This window comes from Taudactylus pleione, unplaced genomic scaffold (genome assembly GCF_031769625.1).
Source record: "Taudactylus pleione unplaced genomic scaffold, aTauple2 ptg000709l, whole genome shotgun sequence".
Classification (NCBI taxonomy): Eukaryota; Metazoa; Chordata; class Amphibia; order Anura; family Myobatrachidae; genus Taudactylus; species Taudactylus pleione.
This window is the reverse complement of record NW_028285111.1, coordinates 1,528,285-1,545,434: the sequence shown is the minus strand read 5'-3', so window position 1 is coordinate 1,545,434 and position 17,150 is coordinate 1,528,285. Positions and strand designations below refer to the sequence as shown.

General features: G+C 39.9%; 1 protein-coding gene across 1 annotated transcript in view; it reads right to left on the bottom strand.

Moving 5' to 3' along the window:
- Positions 1 to 17,150, bottom strand: part of LOC148477523 (contactin-associated protein-like 2) — a 1,966,667-nt gene that overhangs the window by 1,784,369 nt on the left and 165,148 nt on the right. The gene's annotated exons all lie outside the window — the stretch shown is intronic.

The window sequence follows — 17,150 nt, the reverse complement described above, 5'->3', positions numbered from 1 at the left end:
GCATCATGCGATTGTATCTTTCACCATTTCACATACACACATTATGCTTAAAACCCCGAATGAAAATACCATTTAGTAGCTAAATGCGCACGCATCTGTCCCCAGTTAACTAGCGTCTTCATATCAAACCCCGTACACTCACACATTACATATTCACGTACAAGGTTCCATTAGCTTCAAGGTAGACAATTTAAGTTTATTCAGTTAATATAATTGCTGTGAAATAAAGATATTTGGTAACTAAGGTTTTATACATGCTAAACAAGCCGTGTTTGGTTTTGTACTGATGCGTACTCTTTCCACAGTATTCCGATGATATCGGTGGGGAGATCGCATCATGCATTCTCGAGTTATGGATCACAGAGACTTCAAACAACAAAATGTATTAACTATTAGGAGGTTACAGGGGGCGGAAAGGGAGAAACCCCCAGTTGTTAGAGGCTGGGTGAGTCTATTTGAACCAGCCTGTTAAATGCTCCGTAACAGATGGATCCCTCTTGGGAACCAATAGCATCAACAACAAACGTCCCTATTGTTTTGCCTCTTCCTGGGGGGTATAAATATGTGTGCTCAAACACTGGGTCTTTAGTCTTCTTGCTGAATGCCGACTGAGGGGTTTCTTGCTGATGCCTAACATCTGGTACCGGAAGCGCTGCGTATGTATACTGTACTTGGGTCTGTATAATTCCTTTGCGCCTAAATTGTGTCTGGATCAATTGCATGTAACTGACTGTACTTTTACTTGAATAATACTTGTGCTTTGGAACCACAGATTCCAGGTCTAAGTCTTTATTTACTGTATGACTGCGTACGCAAATTAGCGTCATCCTTAGAAGGTATAGGCAAGATATTAGAATGTACAGGCAGGGGTATATAGAGGTTCATTTTAATATCATCACTTTAAATGCTAGAATGCACATGGGTGCAAGTACATGTTTTCACTTGTTGTGCTACAGGTGTACAATAAATGGAGTATTGTCTTTGTAATAAAATAATATGTTATGCTGTATAGATACATTATTATTGCCCTTATAATTACTAAGTCAATGTTGTCTTTCTAAAAAAAAATTATGTTCTCACAGGCTAAAAATAAAAATTTAGGTAAGTATCATAACCCACCGCTAACCCTCCCCCTAACCCACCTCTCCCGCAGCCTAAACCTAACCCTACCCTCCAACAGCCTGACTCTAACCCTCCCTCCCGCAGCCTAACCCTCCTCCCGACAACCTATCCCTAACCTTGCTCCTAGTGAATAATCCTAACCTTACCCTAACCCTAATACTTACCGTCGGGATGTCAGCATCGGGATTTTGGAGCCAGGCTTCCAACTGCTATAGGGATTACAGCACCGGTATTCTTACTGCTGGCATGCCGACCACTAGCCGACTACATCCTGTACAGAACTGTAGAAAGCATATTCTTGTCTGGCTTATGTTCACAGTGTATTTTTAACACTTATTATATCAATCCTATAGCTACTGTAGGTAGCAAATAAAAAAAAAAAACATGTAACTTTGTATCTGGAACTAACCATATTCCAATGCAAGGGGTGTATTTACATTTATTTATTTTTTAATGCAGGGTAAATTTTGGCTGCTTTTGCATGTATTCCACAAATAATGTACAGCTTGATTTTTACACTGCAATTTAGCTTTCAGTTTATATACACCCCTCTCAAATCTAACTCTCTCTACACCGTAATGGTGCATACACATGGAAAGATCGTCAACGATAACGATATCGTTGAACGATCTTCCGGGTGTGCTGGATAATCAATATTGATCATTCAGCACACCACCAACCCACCAACGATGGTCAACGACCAGCGATCATACTGCATGCATGGGCGATGGACGATATCGTTATCGTCCTTACGTGCCCGCGCATCACAGGTCGTTAGTGGGTTGGAGGCACAGAAAAATGCACAATATGAATGATAACAATATAATCGATATCGTTATCATTTCTATCGTGCATTTTAATCGTACCATGTGTACGTACCTTAAGTCTGCCCCTCCTGTGGTGCAACATGGTTGTATCAAGGTGCAAAATGTTCTTGCTCTTTTTTGTTTCGCTCTCAGAATCATCCCCATTGTCTATAGTACGTGGCTCTATTTACCTGGATACAGTTAATTTATTCACCTGTGGGACAAAAGGGTCAGTAAAGGGTAATTTTCCTGACTCTACCCACAATTTGTTAGATTATGGTTATGTTCCACACTTCCAATTTTCTGAATCTTATTGTTAAGCACAGACATGGGAATTTGTATACTGTAGTTGTATTCCTCACCATATAAAGGCACAGGGAACTGCATTGACTGCATTGATTTAAAGATCCAGTATTGCCTTTCATTTCATATGCTGCATGGACGTGCTTTCATAAATCATTTGCTTTCCTCTTAATTCACAATTACTGAACATGGAAAACAGAGAAATGGTCTTTTGTTGATGTTTTTGTCATATGTTTTCCGCTTTCTCATTTAGTTGCAGTGTCTCACAACAGGTTTTGTCTTGGTAATTACTGTTAAAAGGTTTTGAGCCAGCACAAGGCAGATAACAAAAAAAAGCCGTTCAATAGAAAGTATGGTGACTAGAATGTGTAGTTGTGACATTTTCATCTGGATTCATCTACGTCTGTTTCCTTTTTGTAAATCATTTTTGTAAAGCTCTACATGTACCTTATGATACCTCCGAACAATGTAACTATGCAACATCAGTACACAGAGAGTTTGACTGTGTAAATCTTGGCAGATATTGTGACGGACCTTATTATATAAAGCCATTAACTCCACAGGGCACAAAAGCATCCACAGTCACACATGGTAGATAGGATTAGGCTGAATTTATTAATCAGATCAATCCTTCTGTTAGCAATGTTTTCTATCTAATTTAGATATATATAAAACTATAGCAGAGGGACAAGTTATGCACTTACCTTTAAACCTCTAGCATCCATAAAATACAATTCCTCTGTTAAAGAAGACTTTTACTTTTTTTAACTATAATACACCTTGCCATTATTATTGTTTATATATGTTTAGCAAAAGATTTCACACACACAGAGTATCTCACGTTAAAAAAAATGTAAATAACTTTTTATTTTATTTCTCTTTGCCCATTAAGTGGCAGTTCTTAACCCCTTCAGTGCGACAGGTGCGAGACTCGTCTTCAATACAGTATGTACATTAAAAATGCTTAAGATAAATACCATGGATCTTCAGCACTGAAGGACTTGAAGTAAGTAAAAGAAAAAATAGTAGGCTAACCCCCACCTGTAATTACAAACTGTTGGTAACAGAGCAGGAGGCTGATCTGCAATTATGTCATCATAGTGACCTGGGATGATGTCATCAGGGGGCGGGGTTACCTTGCACTGCAGAAAAAAAGTGCATGGTAAGAGAGGAGGAGGCTAAACCTACCTATCTGGTATACTCTCATTTAAAGAGAGGAGGTTCAAAATGCGTGCACCCTTGCAATTTATTGTTGGGTGAATAGTGTGATAGTGCTGGCATGTATATACTTATGGACGCCCCTCTTAGTTAGGGCCAACAGACTGTTAGAGCCAACACTGAAGAAAACATTATGTTTTGCAGAGATGGTGGGGGCTATAATGCACACATCTAATTTAATGTTAATGTTTATTAGTTTTTAAAATGATATGCCTTGTTGAGCTGCCAAATTATTACTACAGGGTGTAATTGTTTAATTCAAGACTGCAAAGACTAGTAAAGGAACAAACAAACAAAAACTGCAGATAGTACAGAATGTGGACTGGAAAGGTGAGTGAATGCTGAAGAAAGAAACAATGTATTTCTTGTGGTTGTCAGAGATTACACCCTGCTGGGTATTTCTTGTGGTTGTCAGAGATTACACCCTGCTGGGTATTTCTTGGTGGTTGTCAGGGATTACACCCTGCTGGGTTTTTCTTGGTGGTTGTCAGGGATTACACCCTGCTGGGTATTTCTTGGTGGTTGTCAGGGATTACACCCCGCTCAGGAATAATTAGCAGAAAATCAGGCACTCACTGAGTGCCTGGCTGTGGCTGCTACTGTAAGGTTTCCTTAATATTTTAGTACTCAATCTCTCAGTCACCTATCACTCAGGTACAAGTTAATGTAGCTAAAATATGCCAAAACATTATTCTCACATCTACTTACAGTGTCACTATTCAGGCTGTCAACAGCTAATGCCTATAGGTACCAGTGGCCCCTGATTCTGGTACTCACAGATACACATACTGTTATTCAATATACACCTCTGACCTCAACAAGAGTTGTTGACAAGTTCAGAAATGACAAAATAATATCTGCAAAATCAATTAAAGATAAAAGGTATAATAATTCAGGATATAAACTTCCATTCAAGTTACACTGTATACTGCACCTGGAAAATGGCATTAAAAGAAGACAGTTCATCAATTTCATTAACTTGACCAAAAGTTTGACCCTAAGCAAACTCACAGAAGCCCATTTAAAGACATGGTCATGCCTCTGAGTCACTCCCAGAACCCTGTGGGTGGCCAGATAGGCATATGACACTTTTTACAACCTGGGGACTTTCGTTTGAATCCCAAATGCTAAAACGTTTTTCTCTTTTTGTGCCAGGCAAAAGCATTTTTAAACTTAAATAACTGAATTAATTTAGCAAAAACAACTTTATCCTTAATCAACCGTGTATGAATTTAGCAGTGTACAGATCTCAAAGAGGCCTATGTGAAGTTGGGTAAGGGAGCTGATACTCATTTACTCCTGTGTTCTATATAACAAAATGTATTTTATGTTTGAGGTGTGGTATTAGTTCCTATTCATACATATGTGATTGAATACTCCTCATATTTACTATCAGTGGTGTAACTAGGGGGGCCGTGCCCTGGGTGCCATCGGACCGGCGACGTGGGGGGGGGGGAAGGGGCACTGCCATCCACGGTCCTGGACACTATTTTAAAGTCAATGCAGTGTGGTCCACATGGAGTGCTGTTCGCACTACATAGTAACTACCCGACAGCAGTGTGTTTGTTATAGCAGCCAATGCGAGTCAGACAGACTCTCAATGGCTGCTGTGCCCACTACCGGAGCCAGGCTGGAGCTCACTCATGAGCTCCGCCTTCCAGCTCCTACAGTGGTGATGGGAGAGACGTCATGACGTCTCTCCCATAGTGCAGAGCAGGCCGGGACGATGGAGGAGCAGACAGTGGTGGGCGCAGGAGTGGGGATTCAGGTAAGTGTTGTTTTTGTGTGTGTGTTTGTGTTTTTTTGTCCTATACATGTAAGGGGCACTGGCACTGCATAGGTGGGCCACTACTGGGAGCATTGCATAGGGGGGCTACTACTGGGGGCACTATATAAGAGGCACTACTGGGGGCACTGCATATGGGGGGACCACTATTGGGGGCACTGCATAGGGGGGGCACTACTGTGGGCATTGCATAGTACGTGTTTGTCTTATATATGTAAGGGGCACTGGCACCGCATAGGGGGGGCCACTACTGGAGGAACTGCATAGGGAAACCACTACTGGGGGCACTGCATAGTGAGGACTAATACTGGGGACACTATATAAGGGGTACTACTGTGGGCATTGCATAGTACGTGTTTGTCTTATATATGTAAGGGGCACAGGCACTGCATAGGGGGGATCACTACTGGGGGCACTGTATAATGGGCACTGCATAGGTGGGACCACTACTGCGGATACTGTTTAAGGGGCACTACTAGGAGCACTACTACAGGGGGTTCTGCATAAGGGATACTGCTACTGGGGACATTGCATAAGGGGCACTACTACAGTGGGCATGCAAGAGGGGCACTACTACTGGGGGCATTAAGGTGCATATGGAATGGAAAGGAGTGACAACAAACGGTGTTGTGTCATGTTGACATGCCCCCATTTCCCAGTGGCCACGCCCCTTGTGGCATGTGGCCACACCCACCTTGTGGACGAACGCTTTCAGTGTGTGCACATACTTGGGGTGCCACTGTTGACTATATGACATGTATTTGGGCTGAAATTAAATTTGGCTACAAGTTGTATGGAACCATCTTCTGCTGGCAGTTCATGTGGTTTTTTTTTGCTTATTGTCAGCTGCAGTCCTCCTTTTTCTTTAGCGGACACTAGCCAAGGCTATATCACTCTTGCTAATATCTCATATGGGGAAACATTTTTAAAAAAAGGACTGTATGTATATAAGGGTGTGGATTAACAGAGAGACAGCAAAGACATCAGATGTTAGACAGTCAATAGGTCGACTGGGACAAAAGGTCAACAGGGACAAAAAGTCGACACACTAAAGGTAGACATGTAAGAAGGTCGACAGGTACAAATGGTCGACAGGGTCAAAAGGCTGGCAGGAGAATGGTCAACACAAAAATTGTCGACACATGATTTTTTTTGTGTTTTAGCCCTAATCTTCACCCAAACCCTAACCCTCCCCTTCGGGGTAGGTGCCTGACCCTAGCCATCCCTTCTAGTGCCTAACCCTAACTTTCCTGTAAGTACCTAACCCTAACTCTCCCTCCTGGTGCCTAACCCTAACCATCGGGGTAAGTACCTAACCCTAATCCTCTAGTAAGTGCCTAACCCTAACAAACAAAATTTATGTTGTAAAGAACCAGAAGTTCAAGTAACTGTATCTTATAAGCACAGCCACATTTTACAGCACATAGGCAGGGTTGCAAAAAATTCATTTATTACAACTTACTCTATATCAGACACACAGTGCAACACATTTACCATATTGCTAATTGGCAACTGTGGAGTCCATAAAGGTTTTGATTTTACATGTATCAATTGAATGAATTGATTCTATAACTACTCACATAATGTATTATATAAAGCAGATACAGTATATTATCATGATACAACTCATATATTACTCTTTTAATTTGGTATTCTTCTTTTACTATTTATTTACTTATCTAATAGGTTGCTGAAATTACTCTACCTCCATTGCAAAGAGTGACTCCATTGAGAACAGTTGGCTTCATTTTGAGGCTTCAAATTATGTTATTTACTTACTCTAGCCACAATGAAAAGGGTAATTATTTCCTAAATTATATATATCACCAGGTACATAACTTCTCTATTATTGGCATACTGATAGATCAACCATGTCAGCAGCTTTGGGATTAGCCTGTGCAGTGAGAAGCAGTAATAGATAACAGATACACAAGTCGATTATAATTAATAGACAAGTAACTGTACGTTACCCTGTAAAGGTCACTACCGAGGTGTTACTGCAATCATGTGTGCCCACTTCTGATTCTAGTTCTTTCAACCTATACTGAATATACTGAAATATGTGAGTTTCAGCAAGAGAGTATAAAACAGATTCCCAATCCAACTTACAAATTCCGCTTGCACTTTGCCATCCTACAGAATGCCATTCCAGACTGTAAAAGTACACTTGCGTTTTACTAGTTTACGAGTTTTATAGCCTAAGAAAAAATATGGCTGTTACTGTATATTGTCATTCTTCTGTGTGGTGTAAAACAAAAATTCCCCCTAGAGTTTATTTTATTTTATTATAAAGCCTTAGCCAAGTTGTTGCGCTAGTTTCAATTAAGAGTTTATTTGCAGTAATAATTAGAGATGAACGATTCGGTTTTGGCTCAGCTAAGTTCAGATTTGAAAACCGATACTTATTGGCTATCCGGCTATCACGTGTTTGGGATAGCCAATAGGATCAATCCAAACTTGTGCTAATTTGGCAGAAAGAACCAAGTAAACCAGGACCGCTCATCTCTAGTAATAATACTGGTGGTCACACAGTTAGGCATTATGTCCAATCTCAGCAACAATAAAATAGCCAATCGGCAGCCCCGAGCAGGTGAACATCTTCTTTGCTTTGTTTTGTCTTTTTTTGTTGGGGGGGGCGCCAAATTACTGTCTTGCCCCGGGAGACAAAAATCCTAGTTTCGGCCCTGTGTTACTTCAAATTAATAATAATAATTAAAAAAAAACAAATCAAACAAACTAGATGCTTATTGTATAAAACTGGAGGTAAATCAACATTATTTATTTAAAGTTGTAGTTTTATAAATAAACCAATTATCAAAAGGTTTGATACAGAAAATGCATTGATTTTTATAAACTGTGGCTGACTAACAGTGTCCACTATTGCAGATGAGATTTAGATTCAACAATTCCCAAGGCAACTGATCAAAAGATTGAAACTGAATTAGTGCTGGCACTATAGAATATAGATGTGGCTTTATACAATTTCAACTCTAGGTTGACTGCCCAAAATCAAGCAACATACTGCTAAATAGCTTCTATTTTCCCAGGCTACATTAACACCACATCACGCTGATTTGCTAATCAACAAAAATCTATTAAAAACACATTTCTATACTGGCACAAAGTAATTTGAGCCTAGTGGTATTTTAATTGCTGATTTATGCATGTCGTAACTTTTTGCTTTTCAATCTTGGCCAGCCATCTAATACAGACAACTGCTCTGCCTCTCCAATGGGTAGCATTCAATATGGTAAGTTGAAACACTGTAATAATCATGATTGTAGAAACACAAAGGACACATTAATAGCAATAATCATAATAATATTGAATGTAACTTGTGGGAAAGGTTTATTATCTATACAGATGTGTACTGCTACATCTTTGCTGAGTACGCAATAAATCGCACCAAGCGTGGTGTGAGGCATGCGTTCACGAGTGGATACGCACCATGCGTTCGCACCCGTGCCTCCATGGGATTGCATGGCGTGATCGCAGTGCGCCCCATAGCATATCGTAGCGTATATGATGCTGCAGGTAAACGCGTGGCGCGATGTGTGCGCATGTTTGTAGCACGATTGGCAAAGATGTAGCAGGACACATCTGTAGTTCAAGTTTCATACATATTAAATCATCACAAAATGTGGATAAGTAGTTGTTATCTTCCAAAGCTAAGCATTGGTGATCTTTTAGTATTTGTCGTATAATCGTTATTCTATTAACACATAATTTACTCATGGATGACTTGCTAAGTAAAGTTTGTGGATGTCTCTAAACATTCGTAGTCAGCTCTGCAACAGTGTATAAAAGATAAAATATTTACTCATAACCGGATCAAAAACAAAAAGAATCTCTTGAATTTAGTGTTAACATTTTTTTTTGTATTACTGCCTTTTAAGTACTTTTAGACTACAAGGACAGACACCAGCAATGGTAGATAACCTCCAGCTATAAAGATTATGTTACGCATTCGGTGCACGATCAAATAATAATCAGCCAAGGCAGAAGTATTATAATAAAAAGATACAGCACAGTGTTTTCTAAAGAAATATATTATTGATGTTTATCATGCATCTAGCCAATCTTTTTGAAAGGTATTTTTTTTTCTAGACTATTGACTTCCAATTATATTGTACTACATTGCTTTCTACAGTATTTAAATCCAGCTAATCTACAGTGAAACTGTAGATTTGCCCTACAGTATAATGTAATTCATAAAGTGTGACATAAATAAGTTAATATTAGCTTATACTGTGTACATGATAGACTATAGAAGATAGTTTTATATATTCATCAGAGATATATTGTTACTCGTGGTTTAATATTCTGGTGAAACTAATTATTTTGCCGAAAGGGTATATAAATACTTTCTGTTCTAATTAAATGCATTTAATTTACAATTTTACAAGAGTTTTTTGGTTAATTTTTGACCACATCACCCTACAGTAACAGGAATGCTTAACCATTATTGTCTCTGACCAGCCAAACATCCTCATGCTTGTGAGTGTTTCCTGAAAAGAATAGAGCTGTGATGGACCAAGTGGCTTTATCCATTCATCCCATAGGCAAACGCAGGGGGGGGGGTTCCGTCTGCCTGGAAACCCCCCTGCCCAGCACACACCATAACCACAATAGAAATAGTAATATAATAGAATGTTACTAGCGCTGCATGTTCTTCTCAGTATCACAAATGAAATGATTAGAACCACCTGTGGAATTTTTCTAATGTGTCAGCTAGTAATAAATATACCTGTGCACCAGCTAGGACATGTGGAAAACATGCACTTTTAGGGGTGCACTGCTATAGACCATCAATAGGGTTAATTATTAATACTGTACCAGTACATAAGGAGACCGATATGTACATATATGTCCAGGGCAGTGCTAGATTCTTCTGCTGCTCCCCCAGACTCCCAAACTTGCTCCAATGCTCTGGAATGGAGCCCACATCTGAAGAAAGACATTCTGCTCAGACAGGATGGTCCTACTGCCGCATCTAATGGCTTACTGTGATCGCTGGTCCTGTATATGCTGGAATTATACAACATAATATACTTTGTATGTAACATATTAAAGCTGGATAAGTACTAATTCTGCTCTCTTCATGGACTGTCCACACTCGCTCTAAAATCACGCATTTGGAAACCCCCCTCTAGAAATCCTGCATTTGCCACTGCATCCATCCATCCATCCTTATATACTAGGCGGAGTGAATATCTATACATATATACCTGCTATATACTGTCAAATATGTGTTGTGCGATGCTTACATTCTGTACTGAACACATGAAATGGACTTCTTATGTCTTACAGTGTAACCGAAGCACAGGTCACAGTTTAGCTTCCCTATTAGAATCAAACTGTCAAAGTTTCTGTGGATTATATATAATCTATCCCAGTCATTCACCTCCAATGACTGCAACTATCCACTGATATTGATCATAAGCAGCATGCCTTTTTTCACCTTACTCTCTGGATCAATATGTCAGCTGTAAAGAGATTTGTCTGTTTCATTTGTTGCTATGATATATTTATAAGTATTACTACTGATGCAGTCAATGCTACTATACTTTTTCAAATAAAGAGTGATCATTTGTGGATATGGCTATTTTAAGTTCAGTCATTAAAAGTATTTGTTCCACATGTCAACCACTAGGATCACTCGCTCAGAATTTGCTCCTGGAACTGGATGCATATGTATTTATTTAAGATCTCGACTGAAAGTAAAATTTACTGTAACTAGAGATTTCTGGATCCAAGTGCAGAATTTACAGTTCTGTTGTTAGTATTAAAAAAGTGATGCAGAGCTTGACAAGGTAGCATATGATAATACAGATTAAAATGTAGTGTATTAGAGTTTATGATTTCTAATAAAAGTGAGTTTATATCACTAAGGAAGTGTGGCCCTGATTCAGAGCCGGACGCTCTGACAGAGCGCTTGCTCTGAATCAGGGCCATACTTCCTGATTTTCAGAGCGGCCTACTGGCCACTCGCATAGCTGTGGGTGACCACCCACAGCTATAGTGAGCGGCCAAAAAGATGGTCGCGATGGTCAAGACCATCGCGACCATCGGGCTTGCGATGAGACCCTTGTGGTAGGGTCTCGTTGCCGCAAGCCCTGGAATGCTTTTGGCTCAAACAGAGCCGAAAGCACTCCCACTGACATCACTTGTGATGGCAGTGGGGCCGACCCCAGACAGTAGGCGTTCCCATGGGAACACCTCCGTCTTGCCAGCCACACCCCCGGCACGCCCACAAAAGGCGGCGTGCTGTCATTCACCATTGATAGCACGCCGCCTTTGTAGCGAGACCCATAGTGACGGCTTGCCCGTCGCTATCCGGGTCTCGCGCATGCGCACGACGGAGCCGGGTCCGTCATGCGCATGCGCACTTGCCCAACATCGACCCGCTTGCGAGCACTCAGTGCTCGCAAGCGGGTCTGAATCAGGCCCTGTGTTCACTAAGGGAACAAAAGAGATTTGGCTTTGTTTATATGCAGTAGCTGTCTTAATTGACTGCTTACTAAATTGAAATTAGCAAATTTCACCGCCTGGTTGATCACTTAGCAGTTTGGGCATCAGCTGCTGCTTTGGCCTCTCTTCTGTTGATAAGTGTGTAATATTTAGTGGTGGTATACAGAGTCAAATAGCAACACCAAAGAGCATTGTGCCTCCCCGCCATTTTGACAAGAAGTCAAAGAGCATGGTGCCTCCCCGAAATTTTGACAACAAGTGAAACTGGGCTGTCTTCTATAGTGGTATAAGGTCTGCAAAAAAATGTGAGTACCTTATAGGAAAAACAAGTCTTATTCTGGTAGCACTAGGGCTCATCCTAATAATGCTGGGCTGTTAGTGTTGGGGTAACAGTAATGGTTAACAGAATATTTTTTTTATTGACTTCAAACACCCCTACACAGCCCTCAGTTATCCATTTATTACTTACTTATTTCCAGTGGGATCTAGTTGGGTTCTCTTCAGTCTAAGGCCCTCATTCAGAGCCGTATGCTCTGAGCAGAGCGCACGCTCTGAATGAGGGCCGCCCTCCATAATTATGGAGCATCCTCCTGGACGCTCGTATAGCTGTGGGTCACCACCCACAGCCTATATGAGCGTGCAGTTTGATGGCCACGATGGTCGTGACCATCGCGACCATCGCCACTGCGAGCAGGAGCCTGCGGTTGAGGTTTTCAACCGCAAGGCCCGGAGTGATTTTGGCTCTATCAGAGCCAAAATCACTCCCACTGACATCACTAGTGATGTCAGTGGGCCGGCATCTGATGGTAGGCGTTCCCTTGAGAACGCCCCCGTCAGGGAGGCACGCCCCCGGCACGCCCACCAAAGGGGGCGTGCTGTCAATCAACATCGACAGCACGCCCCCTTTGATCAGACACAACGAGCGAAGGAAAGTCCTTCGCTCGCCGCGTCTGGCGCATGCACACGACGGAGCTCCCTCCGTCGTGCGCATGCTCAGTGCAGACCATCGACCCACTTGCGAGCGGACAGCTGGTCGCGAGTGGGTCTGAATCTAAGTTGTATCCACATCTTGGGATATTCCACTACAACCAATACAAAGATATTCAACTTGTCTTTATGGGACCCAACATATATGACAGGCATAGAGCCTGTCATTAGTGGAACTCCCAGAGGATGTGGAGTCATTGATCTCCAGGCACCTACTGTCAGGGTGCACCAGGGAGCAGGCCCATTGGCATGAAAGACAGAAGGGAGTTGGCTAAAGCTGGAGAGACACTGGGGAGCTGAAAATACAGAAGCTCCGGTTAGAGCTGGAAAGACACTGGGGGGCTGGAGAGACAGAAGTGGCTGGTTAGAACTGGAGAGACACTGAGGCTGGAGAGAGAGAAGGGTGCTGGTTAGAGCTGGAGAGACACTGAGGGGCTGGAGAGGCAGAAGTGGTCTGGATAAACTTGGAGAGATACCGGGGCAGGAGAGACAGAAGGGGGCTGACTAGAGCTGGAGAGACACTGGGGGCTGTAGAGACGCAAGGGGGTTGGCTAAAACTGGAATGACAACGGTTGGCTGGGGAGACAGAAGGGGAGGCACCACCATCTATATTGCCTCTGAGCACCTGGCATGAACTTATGCCCCTGGAGCCTGTCATTCCAATACAAATTAATAGGTCAGCTCTGGTTGGTCAGAGCATGAGAACAGCTGCTTTATGATGGGAGCAGCAATTGGAAACCGATAAGTACTGATAACAGTTTCAGTTTAGAAGGTCAAAATTACTTTTAGTACTTACAGTGGTTTAGGGCTGGAACTCACCAAATTATAGCAAACCCGCTGCTTTCTAAAATTTGACAATAATGTGACCATCACTTATCCATATTATTTTATACTTGCGCATGTTTAAATTGGTTTCTAAATAGCATAGCAGTATTTCCGGATTTTTACTTTACACTTCATTTATTGTTGCATTCTATTCTATTAGAGTACAATAAATTTGTAGGAACAGACAAAGCAATGTTGGAGTCTGGCAATTATTTCTGGTTGAAGTGGAAAAATTAGCGTTTTGGTAAATTTTGAGCCTGCGTTACGACGAACTGTGATAAATATATCCCGATTCAACAGTCCTGCAGATTCAGTAAGAAGAGATTGAGCTATAGAGCAATTCAAAAAAAGATTTGTTAATATAATCAGAATTTAGAACTTAGGTGTAATTAATAGTCCATCATAATCATTCTGTGGCAACAGCAAATTTCTATGTGACAATTATTTAACTATTTTGCAAATAATTCTCAATTTTTTTATATAATATACTTGCTATGTGTTAAATGGTAATAAAAGAAACCAAAGATAAATGTAACTATTGACATTTCGGATATGTTACAATGTCAGTGTTATTCAGTATAATATATGCAGCAGTAAACATCAAATAAGGTAGCTTTGTTTTCTAAAACTAGCATCAGAGAAAATATACAAGTTGATTCATGTAGGTCTATTGTATGAATAAAATATAAAAGAGGGACACTTTGGAAAATAATAGACATTTGGATTTGGATGCAAAAACAGGAACCGTCCCCAGATCATCAGGCATGAATTACTTCAAAAATATCTGAATTTGTGCACCAGTTGTGAATTGGCATAGGTTCTTAATATATAATATTGTTTGCAATTACTGTATCAATGCATGATAATTTTTTTAAAAATAACCATTAATATGACTTAAAATCCACAAAAAAAATTCCACAGTGTAAAAAATATTTTTGATTTCAAATACTGTATATTATTACTTTTCAGTTATTCTTGCCTGAGCACACCTATAATTGCTAGACTCATGGGAGTCTAAGCTCAGTGAAAATAAACATTCTAAGTTAAACATTTTGTTGTGTAAAAAACCATTTAAATGTTTTGTGGTTTTTTGTAGCTGAATGTGGTAAACTCTGCGTTAGGATCATTTGTATCTCACATAAATGTTCCTGTAAGTCTGAACACTTGCTTTTCTCTTTGATCAGTTAAAATATTGGAAATCTACCAAACATCCATGCAAGGCTTGCTCAAGTATAAGATAAGGAAGGCAATTACTTTAGGTACCTAAGTAGTAAATATCTATTAATGTGGGTTAGCGCTACTCAGGCTTACATAATACCCCAAGCCGCTAGTGACATATGAGGTGTCCCCAACCTCAGGTATATACGATAAGTTAAACGATGATTGCGCTAAAAGGGTACTGTCGAAGTATATGTTTTATAATGTTTCTCCTTAGAATTATTGATAGTCTGTATCCTGGTGTAACCACCTTATATGTGACACAGTGTTATAATGTTGCAATGCTGTAAAGTCGGTGTTCTTAGAACTAATACTCTTCATGTAACTTAACATATTGTAAGTAGTAAAGGCTACAGAAGAGAAGTTTAAGTTTGTTGAAAACCGAACACACCCAAACTTTGGGGTAACGATAGAATTGATGGGAGATGCCCACATGATCAGTGCTGTGCCCACCCCCTCCCCCCTTCCTAGTTCTTACCAGCAGTTCTTTGGCTGGTATCCAATTAGCAACTGTAAATTATTGCTGCTAATGGATCCCCTGGAAACTATCAAATTAGCCCTGAAGTCTGACCTGACACCAGCATTTATCAGGGTTTTTTTTTCAGGACCTGATGTGTCCCGGAAAATAACCCCCAAAAAGTGCCATGTGTTCGCTGCCGCAATGGCGAAAACACATAGGTCCATGAATTTATCCGTGAAATTATCGGCCAAACAAATAGGATACAGTGATTAAAAAATTGGTGAAAAACAGGGATTATAAACGTCACCCATTGGCACATTTACAAAAAAAAGCTAAACTCCTCCACCTCCCAATTCTCTAAAACTCAACACAACTTAGTATCCCTCATTAGGGAGCAGGAAGTAAAGAGTTGCTGCTCGGCCCCATCAGCCTGGCACCCTGAGCAATGGCACCGGTTGCATCACTTCAATATGGCCCTGTACACAATCATTTCACCTCTAGGTTTTGTAGTGTATAAGATGTAAGTAACGACTACAATTAGTAATATACTACTGGAATATTGAGTAACAAAGTGCATTTCTTGACCAAACACATTGTTTCCCAATAACAATAAACTGTATACTTTTACCAGTCATTTCCATATCACAGGTATCTAAGATGAGCTGAGAAGCAGAACATATTTTTTCTCAAGATTTGGTTCATGCCATCAGGGACACTTTAGGACATAAATAGAGCAGCAGAAAGCCCTTTCGGGAAGTTATCTCGGCTGTGAATTCATTACAGTTTTTTGTCACTATAGCTTTGGGCAGTGTTAAATGGAATTTGGGAAGTGTTTCTTTATTTTCTTTAAAATTATCATTTAAAAAGGATTATTTTTTGCATGTTAGTAAGACTTACTGCAAATTTAGGCTACTATGAGCATGATGTTTTTTTTTTACAATTCCATGAATGGAGATTATTTACTAACAGAATGCAGGGTATCAAATCAATCAAAGCTGTGGTTGGGAGGTATTGGTTACTCTATGTATACAAGTTTATACCCAATGTACAGTACACAATCGCCTCTTTAACAGCAAACTAAAAAAAAGTATATATACTGTATATATATATATATATATATTACAGTATATACATAATGTTTAGGAAACTAAACATTATATATATACTGGAAACTAAGTATATATATAGGAAACTAAGTGCTGAATATTATAAACATTTTTTTTGATTGTCAAAACCAATAACAGTCAATCACATATTTACGCTTTATTACTTCTATTTATTACTATCATTTACTAGTTTATAGCTCCAATATGACTAAACTTTGAAACATGTCTCACTATAAATATGCGTTTAATAGCCATATCAGTAGAGTGTAAGCTCTGCTATCCAGTTACTGCACTGACTTTCCATTATACAGTAGATATGACAATCTTACTCATAGACAATTATTTTTTAACAGATACCAGTTACCTCATATTTTATTTAGCATGAAAACATTTGGTAGGAAAAACAAATATTGTCACATTTTGAAATGACTCCATTAGTAACAAATATAGCTTGTTTACCATTCCCATTCCTTAAAGATTCATTTGCATCTGTGGCATATTCTCATATCATTAATTGTTGAAAATGCCCCTCTTAGACCTGATTAGGCATGCTGTCTCCGTACTATAGGGAACAGACAGCAAGTGCTGTACTTCAACATGAAGTGCAGTTAGAAAGAATGGAACATTGAATTAAGATTATTAAAATAGACTCAATCTTAGTGGTAGATTTGTTGTTACATTAAAACTTTTTAATTTTTTTTCTAGCAGTTTAAAAGTCTCCTGAAAACACCTTGTCATTTTATGTTACATTGATATAACTGGGAACTTCTAATTCATGTGGGCTTATTGTAATGACAATAAATATCTTACACTCATCGATCAGTGATGCATGTAGCTGGGCATTTGTA